Here is a 13,687-nt window from a genome sequence, read left to right on the forward strand (position 1 = left end):
TTCGCAAGTTGTTGATTTATTTCGTGTTTGAAGTCGTCCAAGTCTTTTTCCACGTCGTTCCACAGTGTTTCTCCAAACGTGCGAAGGACTTCTTTTGATTCCGTTTTTAAATCCCGTATCTCCTTGCTAATAATTTTTATGTCCGAGCCCTTTTCCTCGTCGTTAGTCACGAGGAGTTTGTTTCGCCATCTCCCTCTGTTTCAGAGCAAGCTGGTAGTTCCGCCATATTGTCTGTTACCGTGTTTCTGTTTTGGTTGAATGGAGTTTTCCTTCCCATTCCAACGTTCCCCTGATCACTTTGTAGTTAATATGATATCTGACAATAGTCATTCAAGTTTTCGGGGAGTTTTTACCCTAGACGGTCGAGAGCCCTGGTGTCGCGCAGTCTACCGCTTTATGGCCAAACCAGAAGTCCCTTCCCTCTAGCCTTTTCAAGGGGGAGGTGGCTAGACTCGGCTCTTGTGGGACGAGAAGCAGAAGGCCTGTCCGATCGGGGGGGAAGATGAGATGACATTTTTGTGGGTCAACACAAACTCATCTGCGAGGACAGCAGCCTTGGACAATGACGACACTTTCTGTTCATTCAAGAACATTACCACCTTCTCTGGCAAAGAGTCTTTAAAATCTTCTAAAAGAACGAGCTCACGGAGTGACTCAAAGTCATTTTTGACATCATTAGCTGCACACCATTTATCAAAGAGGTTGCTTTTCTCCCATGCAAACTCGACAAAGCTTTGACCACTAGATTTTCTATGGTTCCTAAATTTTTGCCAGTAGGGCTCAGGAACAAGCTCATAAGCAGGAAAAATTGCTTCCTTTCCAACATCATATTGCAGGCTGTCTTCTAAGAAAAGAGCAGACACCAACTCCTGTGCTTTTCCCACCCGCTTGCATTGGAGAAGGACAGGCCACATGTCTCTTGGCCAGTTGAGTGGCGAAGCTATTCGCTCCAAGGCACTGAAGTATGAATCAACTTCTGCCTCACGAAATGCTGGCACCAGAAAAATGTTTTTACTGGGGCTGGGCAACGATTAAAAATTTTAATTGCAATTAATTGCATGATTTACCTGATCAATCACGATTAATCACGTCGTATACGCAAAAGCCAATAATGAATTTAAAAGAAGTCTTTCATACACTTTAATTGAAATGTTCTGCCATATAAACAAAAGCACCATAACATTTATCGTGCAAACACTTAACATCAGCACTTTACACAGAAACATTTTTAATGTAAATCTAAAGTTAAAAAAAATGCAAATACAAAATTAAAGCTTATTGCCAATGCCAGGGCATTACTGTTATCCTGTTCCTTATGAAAAATAAGAACAATCTACCTACAAAATCCTGAGCCACAATAATAACGGGCAATTTCTGAGGTAACAGCAGAAACATTTTTCTTTTATCAGGGAGCAGCATAACCAGTCTGCGTTCCCTTGCAAATGTCCCAGTTAGAAAGGGTGAGGCACAAAAACGTTCACTTTTGGGTTTTTCTTCACAGGGGACTAGAATGTAAAGTCCACATTTATACTGGAGTTCCTTTGGAGAATCTCATTCAACTCAGTGCAGTTTGTCAGTTCCTGGAACTTGACGGCCAGTTATTTTAAATGTACTGCCATATGAATTAAAGTGCCATAACATTTACTGTGCAAACACACTATTAAGATCAGCATTTTTGAACAATTAGCAGCTAAGAAAAAAAAATAGTGTAAATTTAAACACAACTTAAACAATGTTATCAAAGCAATACAAAATTAAAGCTGTAAGCAGCGTTTGCGGGACTGAGCCCACCTGGCCACTGCCTGCCGTGACGTCCGCCACCTGGCCACGAGCCCCTGACACCCGCCAACGCTTCCCAACGCCTGGCGATTCCGCCCGAAACCCGCCGATGCCCCATTACTGACGCCGACGCCTGCTGATGACACATCAAGCACTGACTTGACATTACTGACTTGACATTTAGAAACATTTGATTTCTAAATGTGATTGATTACTGTATCATTTTGTAGATAATAAGCCTTAAAGTTGGCTTTTTGTTTTGTTTTGCGACAGCTCCAATATTCCATTTTTACTGTACAATAACATCAAATTGCTCCATAAGCTCTGTCAATGGTTGGTACAGTTGACCTCAGGACAACCTTGAATATATCTTCAATCATTATAAGGCATATTTAATCTACCATTTTGGAGATATTAAGCCTCAAAGTTGTTGTTTTCCTTTTTTTTTTTTAGCTTTTCAAACAGGCAAAAAGGGCCCAGTACTCAATTTTTTACTGTACAGTAACATTGCTTTGCTCCATAATTTCTGTCAGTGGTTGGTACAGTTGACCTGAGGAATACCCTGACTATATCCTCAGTCATTATCAAGCATATGTACAGTATCATTTTGGAGATATTAAGCCTTAAAGTTGGCTTTTTTTTTTTTTTTGCGACAGCTCCAATATTCCATTTTTACTGTACAATAACATCAAATTGCTCCATAAGGTCTGGCCATGGTTGGTACAGTTGACCTCAGGACAACCTTGAATATATCTTCTCTTAATATTCATGAATATTCTCACTTAATGTACCAGCTCCTTCCTGTAGACATGATATGTACAGTTAGTTATTCTTTGTTTGACGCAAGTGTTATATTAAGTTCCTACTATCTGTACCGGTACTTCTTGTTAATTTGAAATAAACACTAACAGCATAATGTCAAAACAAAAACCGAACAAGTCAAACAGGAGCAGATCAGAAAACAAGGAGGCTTTGTACTAAAATATGGATAAAATATAAACAGGGAGTTGTCTAATGTCGTCAAGGAAGCCAACATTACGTTACCTGATGATCAGCATGTTGACTCAGAAAATCCTCAGGCTCCTGCTGCGACATTTCATGTGGGGCGACGGCTGTGACTTCACTGCTGGTCCCGTGAGAAACTCAAATCGGTCCCTCACGTTTGTGTTGCGTGGCATGGGTTAGGACATTGAGAGGCATTATAGTGTGGTTGTGTGCACCAAATCGGACTCGGCTTCTTGCTCGATAGCCGTGCATAATTTATGCAAACGCAATGCTCTGTTTATGTGAACTCACGGAGTCCGACTCCGTGCACGTGCTCATCTCGACTCGATGGATTTATGAGCTTGATGACAAATGTCACAAGTGTGTATTTTGTATTGGATTGATGTACTGCAATTCTAGTCATATGAACAAGCAATTAGCATTCCTAGTTATATGTGGCATGACGAAATACTGTACTACCAAGTTTGTATTGCAGTATCTTCAGTTTATGGGGTAGAGGGTGCTCAAATTGGATTGATTGAAGATGTAGTTTAGGTACAATTTGCTTGTTTTTATCAAAATTTAAGTTGATTGCAGTTCAAGGTGGCACAATCCTATCAGATGTTGTCATTTTGTCACGAAGAACACTGGTATTTGATGATTATTACCATAAGTACCACCATGTTGCAGGCATTGTGGTTACAAGTTTCACTCCAATTTTGATTGTTGTCTGTATGACTAGCAATCCGTTGAGCTGTCTAGGGTTATCATTCAGATAAGGTGTCACAACTTTTAATTGCATGGGAACTTTGGGATCCATGGCAGATGGGCATTGTAAAAAAAACGGACCTTGAGTCGGAAGGCTAGCTTGTCCTAATTGTGACCTTAATATGATGATTTTTTTTCCCTGCCAGATTGAGGAGAAATTAAATGGACATCCAAACCGGATGTCCATTCATGTCCATTTAAGCAAGCATTTTTGCAGATTTTAACACTGACTTGCATTAATAGGCGATGAATGAGCTGTGGCGCATTCTGGATAAGGGCAACAGAAAATTCATTGATGAACTAAAAGAAGAGATGAGAAGACTGCTGCACCAATGTGTAATTTTATGGTGTTTGGGAAAAAAAATCAAGTGATGATGCCACGCATAACGCTGGATGTAGTTCAGTCGAGTCATTTTGCTGTGTCTCTAATTGACTGTGTAGCTGTTTCCTTGGACATAGGATGGTTTATGTTGCGCTGAATGAATAGATGCAGAATGGTAATACTCTTCATGCTGAAAAAATAAGATTTTTTTTGTGATCAACACAAACCTAATAAGACTCATTTTTAGGAAGACTAACTTTGAACTCAAAGTTGATTTGTTCTATTCCAGTGGAATATTCCATCGCGCTGCTCAGGGCACTCCCCACACTCTTTCCTTCACCAAGTCCACCACCGAAGAAGCTGGGACATGCCAGTGAGGCACTGCTTCATGTCATTCAGGTGAAAGTTTGTTCGCATTTTCTCACATTCAACACTTCATAGTTCCATGCATGGATGTGGCGTTTCCTTCTTCTTTTTCTTTAGCCAACAGAAGATCCCATAATGTACTCGCAGAAGAGGTCTTTCCTGTGTTGCTGTTTGATGGGACCCGCTGTCTCATCTGTCTTGGAGCCACTCCCGCCACCACGCTTGCCAAGGAAGACTTGAGTGACCGTCTGCTTCATCTGATGGGTTACGACTATGCCCTGCACCTCACATATCCAAAAGTGTGTGGCAACCCTTCTCTCTGTCATTCAGACAGAAGTGCTACAGGACACTATCCATGAGTGAGACACCACAGGCTCATACAAAAAAGACCATGGCAGAATGGAAATTGGGGAGTATAGCTGTGTACTAGGCATAGGTAGCGATACACTCCCCTGGTAGTTGTAACTTGAGGGTGGGTGGGAGTCTGTTGGAACAAACATGTTATCATTGGTGATAGGAACACTATATGCTGTCCCCATACTGTTTTTTTTTTTTTTTTTGTGTAACTGAGTGTCAGGGAATCTGAATCAATATTCAATAATGATGACGGTGAATATTCTAACAGTTGTTACTTGCGTTCTAGAAATGATTGCTTGAGGTTGTTTTAAGATGCAATGCCTTAGTGACGTTTTTATTACAAGGCAGTGAAGGCACTGTCAGCAATTTAAGTGAATAAATAGTTGTTGACAATATTAATTCTGTTTGCTTAATTATTTTTTTTTGGGGGGAGTGGGCGTAGGGGGGGTGGATGCTTTGTCTCATTTTGAGAAAAAAAAGCTAATATTGTGAACACTTAAATTAAGAAGAATTGCACTGTTAGTAGGTCTGGTTTTAAGATCTTTTCATTCAAATTAAGAAAGAAGCAAACGTGAAAAAAGAATTGAGAAGCTAGTATCAAGTTTATTTGACTTACAGTACAGAGTACAGTCCTTGGAATGAGTGCTTTACTGTTTATTTCAAGAGTTTTTCCATTCTTCAAATGCCTAGATATATTGTCTTATTTTAAGAAATCTTACCAAGTCTAAATATCTTACTGCATTGGCAGATAATTAGACTTGTTTCTAGCCTGTTCTTTCTCAATTTAAGTGTTTATTTCTTAGATATATTTTGCAGTGTGTGGACACCGAGGGGAGCTCTAGAATTGGCTCATTCAACCGACCAAGCATCCAATCAGCAGCGGCGTCACAGGCCCTCCTCCTTCTTTGTTCTCTCTCTCACTTTGACTTCGGCACTGGACAGCCAGGTTTGTGGAGGGAAGGTTGGAACAAGGTAAGGACGGGGTACCCCATACATTCATGTACGTAGAGTCACTAAGTCTTAAACTCACCAGGTTTGTATCGCTTATCGATAACCCTAATGCCATACAAGTCTATGAGGGTCAAAGGTCAACTTTGTCCTAGGGACATGGGGCCACTTTCAGGTTCATCAGGATCCTCCTGGACATACCCACACCAAATTTGGGGCTTCTAGCCCATGAGGAACCCCGAAACCCTCACTCTAATTCCAGCCTTATCGCTAACCCTAATGCCATACAAGTCTATGAGGGTCAAAAGTCAACTTTGTCCTAGAGACATGGGGCCACTTCCTTTTTCATCAGGAGCCCCCAAGAAGCGCACACGCCAAATTTGGGGCTTCTAGTTCTTGAGGAACCCCAAAACCCTCACTCTAATTCCAGCCTTATCGCTAAACCCTAATGCAGTGCAAGTCTATGAAGGTCAAAGCTCAACTTTGTCCGAGAGACATCAAGTGTTTTTTTCATGAATCATTCATCAATGTTAAGAGTTTGCTTAGTGGAGAATTCACAATAAAAATACATTGACACTGTCAAGATGGACTCAAGCACTATTATTGAACTATACTGTATTTTTAGAGTGATGTGAAGCTTTTGACAAGCGCTGCGCAAAGGAGGCCCATTTGTTTTTGTTTTTTTTCAGTGGGCCCAAAATTCCTGGCGGCGCCCCTGAGCGGGCATCTCCAGCACTAAGGCAGTGGAGCTGCCGGCCACGAGAGAAGAATTAACCAGTCCATTGAAACCATTTGTTTGGTCTAGTGAGTGGCAACAGTCCTTTGAGGATCTTAAGTGCCTTCTCAGCTGTAACCCTGTCGTGTCTGCTCCAAATTTTTCCTCATTGGCTAGAAGCCCCAAATCTAGCGTGGGCGCTTCTTGGGGGCTCCTGATGAAAAAGCAAGTGGCCCCATGTCTCTAGGACAAAGTTGAAAATTCACCCCATAGACTTGCATTGAATTAGGGTTAACAATAAGGCTGAAACTAGGGTTAGGGTTAGGGTTAGGGTTAGCTGAAATTAGGGTTAGGGTTTCGGGGTTCCTCAAGTACTAGAAGCCCCAAATTTGGCGTGGGCGCTTCTTGGGGGCTCCTGATGAAAAAGCAAGTAGCCCCATATCTGTAGGACAAAGTTGAAATTTCACCCCATAGACTTGTATGGCATTAGGGTTAGGGTCCAAGAGTACACATACACATTTTCTTTTGCTTTATTGATTTAAGCTCATCGTCTCCAGCTGCAAAGGTACAGAAACCTTTCTGTAAACTTGTGTTATCATTGTCCTTCATTGAAAATGACACAATCTTTCATTTCATTGTTGAGATGCCGAACACCAAGGCATTCCGTCGCTCTCTGGCCATGAAACAACGCCTGGAGCAAAAACAGGATTGGACACCTTTTCCACCTCGGAAGGACTTTGAACGTCGTGAGTACTTCCACGTTCATGATTTCATGTTCTGCCTGTGTTGTTATGTTGTATTCCAAATAAATCTTACAAAAACATATTTAGATTTTTCTTTTTTGTCAATTTACACAGGGCGCGGTACTGGTCAGCGACCTGGGTGCGAAGATGGCCCGTTTTGCTCCTGACTGACAAAACAGTGTAAGTTCGTTCTTAAGGCCCAGCAACCAGACAAGAAGGTATGGGTCGTGATTTTGTCAAGCCACGAGTTTCTTTATGTTTTTGTTCTGGTGGTGGGAGACTCACATCTCTGTCCACTTGTGGATGGTTTTGTGTTCTCTCCCCGGGCAACAACCTTGAACACGGGCTTGTAACAGACTCCGCCCAGGATTTTGCTGCGCTACTGGCAACTGTTTTGGACCGCTTGCCCAAGGTTTGTTTATCTGCTGTGACAAACAAATTTGAACACATGAATGTCATGGCCACTTTGTTTTATCAATATCAAGTAATTCCATGATCCATAGTTCAATAACAAGAATATTCATGAATTTATTTTGCATTTTTATGTTTGTTTGGGTTTTTTTTTTATACAACTATTTTGTAGGTGTTTGTGCTTGACTTTCCACCTCGCCTGACTGTCAAGCCAGAACTACAAACAGCGCTACGTCAAGTATATCATCGTGTTGCTGCACGCATGGGTGTGTAAAATACATATTTTTGTTGTATTTTTTTCTCTTCAGTGACACTGTGCTAACAGATATTTCTTAGAATTGTGTGATTACATAATTGATTATGTGACACTTCTTCCAGGTTTAACATTTGTGTATATGGCCGATCACCTCCCCCTTCGTCAGCTGTACATGGTGGTGTTATGATGGTGTAAGTTTTGCCTTCTTCAGCCTTACTTGCTCTTCATTTGATATGACAAATATGTGTTAACATGTTGTTTTCTGTTTAGGTGCACCTCAGGACTGATTTTGGTGGAGCGTCTGCATGCTGTATGCTCCATCAGCTCGCACCCCCTTCACCTAGGCCAGGGGTGTTGTGCCACAACCAATCATCGCCCAGGGTGTCTCCCAGAGTGGTTGTGACAGGTCCTGTCTACATGCCAGTGTATGGACCTGTAATGGACTCTTGTTGGACAGGAGGTTGAGGTAACCTGTTCATCCCTCTTTTTTTTTTCCCCCCCAATCGTGTATTTGTCAAACTGTGCAACTTTTTATTTTAAAAATGAACACTTATCCTAAGTTGACTCTGATTTCCTCTCCTCTTTTTTATAGACAGTACCAACAGCTGTTGAGACTGCATTTCACACAGACATCCCGTCCAATCCCGTGTGGTTCAGTGAGGCTAAGGCTTAATCTCTCCTGTCCTGTTTGTGGGGGCGCTAATCCCGTAAGAGTCAAGTAGGCGTAAGCAGCGGCCGGTGAATAAGACGAGTTAACAACGGAAGAGCACATGCAAGAACGACTGAAAATACCAACAACGGAAAACAAATCAAAGACCCACCCGCAAGTTACCACTCTAAAGTGTGGACCCACTTTGGCTTTTACGAGACGGATGACGGGAGGAAACTTCATAAAGAATATGCAATCTGCAAGAAATGTTTTGCGAAGGTAAAATACAATGGCAACACTACGAATCTGCAGAGCTGCCTCGTTCGCTATCACCCGTCCCGTTTTTCCCAGAATTGTTTTCTTTTTTCACCACCTGTCCCGGGAAAGATAAAATCTCTCCCGGGACACAATTTGTCCCGTTTTTTATGGAAAATGACAAAAACTCATTTAATTTCCGTCTGTGGTCTAGATAGGGCTGCCAACCCTCCCGTAAAATACGCAATTGTCCCATATTTGGCAACTAAAAAGCCTGTCCCGTAATGAACTGATGGGGGACGCACTTCACTTTGTCCCGTATATTTTGGGGACGCGTTTATTTATTTATTTATTTTGTCTGCATCATTTTTTTATTGATTTTCAGAATCGGGGCAGTGAAAGGATTTTTTTCCCTCTTTCATCTTCCCGTCGGTTTGTATATCCCAAGTCCCCAAGTTGAGATAAGACAAGTTGCTACTGACTTTACATTACCAGAAAGCACTGTCCTTGTTTACATGAAAGTTATTAATGTTCATGCACTTTAATATGTTTGCTTGTGCAGTGCACGTTTGTTTGTACATTATACAAAGTTTTGGAATAAATGCAAGATCACAGGCATTTTCCTTTTTATGGGTATTTTTTTCTTTTTCAGTCACATATCGTCTGCAAAATTTCGAAGATATCGAAGATATCGTGTGTCGTGATGTTGTCATTATCGTGGGCCAAATATCGTCACAGTATCGAATCGTGGGTTAGCCGTATCGCCCCACCCCTATTATCAACACAAGATCGCATATGTACAGTACATGTACAGTTTAATTAGTGTGTTACTTTGTTTATGAATTCATTTCTTTATGTTCTTCCAGATGTCCAGCCTGAGACGTCGATCAGCACGCGTTGCCTCAAAAACCAAAACACACAAACAAACACAGACATGTTGTTATTTGGGATATGTGTATTTCATTGTGTGCATCTTTGTGATAGGACAATAAATGCAGTTCTTTAAACGTTACTTTGTGTCCTTGTATTTGCAGGTGTGGGCAACACGTTCAACTGTCCACATGACTGAGTCTGCCTCCAGCAATGTCACAGCAGTGCAGCAGGTTTGTACTTATTCATTTCCACTTCATCACCTGTGTGTGTTTTCTAGGCTTTACACTGATCTTATCAGCTGTATCGGATCGGCCGATATTTGGCATTTTTTGAAACGTTCATGATCGGGCGTCATGTCATGAATCACCGATCCGATCAATGACGTCATGGTCGTGTTGAAACTTTTTTAATCTGTCTCATTTCCTCCAAAGTAGTTTCACAGCATCGACATGTTTATTTGTTTGTATCCGAGTGTTATGTAAATCTATAGATTTGGGTTTACATTGTTGTCAGTTCCTTTTGTCTGCTGTGTGTCCGTTTGGGCACTAGATGGCGCAGTAGATCCTAAGTTCCCTTTTTTTTGCTTGTTCCAGGTGCGGAAAGGTGATTGGCTGGTGCCAATATTTAAGGAGGAGGACTTCAACACCTCGGTCTCTTTGTCCTTCTCCCAGCTCCCAACCAGAGGCCATGTGCTGCAGCAGCAGCATTCTGTGTTCAGCCATCAATTCTGTTTTGTAATCTATTTCAGTTCCCTTTGTGTCCACGTAGCCCGTAGGGGAGGGAAGCCATTTGTGTTGTGACCCTTTCTCCTGTGTTTTAGTTGAGGAGGTTAGTTTGACTGTCATTTATTTGATTGTTTTCTTCATAGGTAAGATCCATAAGAGAGCCATTTTGTTTGTTGTTTTGGCCATGCCCTCCCTGACGCCAGTGAAATGATGGTGACGTTTAATAAAAACCATCCTGTGGACGAAGCACCTTTGTCTAATTTGAGAGCTGGGAGAAGGGGGGGAGCCTTTATGTTGTGTCCTGGTTCCCCCTAGGCCGGGGCATAACACCGAGAGCTAATGGTTCATGATTCAAAAACCTTCATTTTCGTCTTCGTGCCTCTTCCTGTTTTGAGTACTGTCGCTATGTGACGGACAATAAAGTTTCTTTGAATCTGCAATATATGCAACGCTACAGTACCTCGCGGGGGAACTTTGGCAAAAAGTTTCAACACCACAAATTTAATCAGGCACTTGGAAAAGATACACACGGAGGAGCATGTCGAGTTCAAGAAACACGCGGAGAAAGAAAAAGAAAAGCAAACTCTGAAATGGATGCTAAAGCAACAACTTTAGACGGTGCTCGTGAGAAGGCAAGGGGTGTACAGAAACAAGTATTTATTGCCCCTAACGTGATCGGATCGGTGATCGGTGATCGGTTTATTTAAACTCACTGATCGGTGATCGGCACAAAAATCGTGATCGTGTAAAGCCTCGTGTTCTGTGTTCACAAGAAAAACGCATATAACAAAAAGTGGTGCGCAAAAGCAGGGTAGTGACAGAATTGATGGGCATTATTGATATCTGTCGCGTGTGTACCTGCACATGCATGCTTATTAACACACGGGTACTGTGGAATATATTTTTTACTCACTTAAAGTGGGAACTGCATTGCACTCAGTGTTGAGCTGCTCCCCCTGGTGTTAAACTGAAGAAGTGCAATACACTCAGGCAAAAGTTGAAGTGCGGCCCATATTCTATTCTATTTATAACATTTGTTGCGGGCCAATTAAAAATGGACTGCGGGCCGCAGTTGGCCCGTGGGCCGTAGTTTGGACACCCCTGCTCTAAAGCATCGTATTAAGGTGACAGTGTCATTGTATGGGCATTGCGTATGACAATGTCCATTGTTTGTATTATTAATTTACTGCACTACTGTGCTAAGGTGGTAGGCCAAGTGCTAAATCTGGCCTCCAACATGCTTTTTACTCTTTCACAGATGACATACTCATCATTTCGGTTCTGAACAGTCATGAACATGAATCACAAAACATATTTTGTTTTTTGTTTTTGTTTTTTCATGTATCACTTTAACAGAGACAACACCATCTGTAATTACTATGTTTGGTTGCATTTCCCTGGCAGGCAAAGATAGATGGAAGAGCCATCTCTCTGGGTGGAAAATGTGACTGGCTTGTCTGTGGATGGTGGAGGCTCGCTGGGCTCATCAATCCGTCCATCCATTCACCTTGTTCGTCTCATCCTGACTGCAGCACGCCACTGTGGAGGCTTGACATAACACACATTAGATTAATAACAGAAAAGCAAAATGTGATTTATGGTGTATTATTTAGTGTGCTTCAGTTGTAATTCTCATAATAATGACTGTTTTGCTGGCTTCACACAATATATATAATTGGCCTGTCTTAGTTAAAAGCCCACTCACCACGACAAGGTGCAGGCCAAGAGTGGGAACACAAACACAGACCAGAAACGAACAGGACAAATCCAGACAAGACTACAAAAAACACAAACACAAATATCAATCACTTTGACCACTATCTTTTTTCACAAGAACTTTTATTTCTTTACAAATTGAACCTTAGATTGTGTCACAACAAACTAAATAAACCCTTGAAACAGCCAACAAAACATGAAACAACACTTCATCAATATTAATTATAATATTATAATATATATATATGAGTATCCTCATAAATGATTTCAAGATAACTTTGAACCCTTTCTCACAAAAACATTTTTACGTCTGCCGTAACGATTTTCAGGGTTTTTTTCATGTGAATATTTTAACATTGAACATGTTAACTGAACAATCAATGTAAAATCCCTTCATTGACGAAATGAAAATGTAAATAACGTGTGTGTGTGTGTGTGTGTGTGTGTGTGTGTGTGTGTGTGTGTGTGTGTGTGTGTGTGTGTGTGTGTGTGTGTGTGCGTGCGCGTGTGTGTAAATGCCTTTGTAAATATTTGTAATATTTTTTTTTTTTAACTTCCAGGTCAGAACTTGTTTTCCATAATACAAGCGAACGTTTGGTTGTTGTTTTTTTTTTTTAACAATAAGACAAAGCCAGGTGCAAGGAATGGACCCATGTAAAGGTTGTTTTACACAACAGAATGCGACTAACTATTGACTACTAGTACTACTAATAAGACTACTAATAGTACATGAGTACTACTATTCTATCAATACACACAACACACAGTATGGTTTACACTACTGATGGTAAACGTGGACCAGCTTGGTGAATTTATTTCGAACATAATCTTTCTTTCAAGATTCTGTCTCTCTCTTCGCCAAATGGTGCATCCTAATTGTACAATGAATGCTGGGTGCCATTTTTACCAAGGTGTGCACGTGGTTGTCATCCACCGTGGTTTCAAACACGTGGTTGTGCAGCCCTGGGAAAAGATTTTTGCCAGCACTGTAGCTTAGGACTTCCTTTGTGATAGCTGTTGCGAAGCCATGACCCTTGGGAATCCTGCCTGGGGATGTTTTCAAAAGTCTTGTGTACAAATAGTCCTGTACAGACAGCAATTATTCCTGCTGATGGCTTCTGCAAACCTCCCTTGTTTTTCAAGAGAAGGAAGGGACGGACTGTGGAATCAGATGTTAGTGCGTCATGGCAAGGAATGCAGTTATGTCTAACTTTATTTTTTTTCACTACAAAGCCAGAAATGTAAGTGATAACAGCCTCTTTGTACTCAGACACTATTTCTACATTTGGGCAGATGGGATAATCATGCTCAGTCTCGGGTTGATCAACAGGTTTCAGGTCAAATCTACGGCCTGTGCTTACAGAGGCAGGTGTTGCTTCCAAAATGGTGGTGCCATCTCCAATAATGCAATTGCCTGTTGCAGTGCTGACCTGATGCTTCACCAGCAGACGCTTGTAAGCAGCTTTAAACTGTGTGGCTGTGGGATTGTTGTTAAAGTCACCACGTGCTCTGACAGAGGAGAAGAAAAGCTCTAGATGATCTGACTAAGCTTGTACGTCAACAGATAGCGGCATGGGACACCAGACCTTTCCACCAGCTCTTGGAAAATGATCAGCACACTTCTGAAACTGGCAATAAAGCCTATGATGCAGGTCTTGCGCTTTCCAGAATGCAAAGGTGTTCCGTTGTCATCTTTGAGATCCAGAAGAAGACTTTCAGCTTTAAGCAGGATTTTTTTTCTGCACGCTCCTTGTTTGATGTTCTCATTGGTGCTTCGTCTCCTTTACCCAGAAGGTTCCTGCTGTTGAGTGCATCAAAAG

The sequence above is a fragment of the Nelusetta ayraudi genome, unplaced genomic scaffold (assembly GCF_046127955.1).
Source record: "Nelusetta ayraudi isolate G7.1 ecotype Tasmania unplaced genomic scaffold, CSIRO-AGI_Nayr_v1 ptg000047l, whole genome shotgun sequence".
Taxonomy (NCBI): Eukaryota; Metazoa; Chordata; class Actinopteri; order Tetraodontiformes; family Monacanthidae; genus Nelusetta; species Nelusetta ayraudi.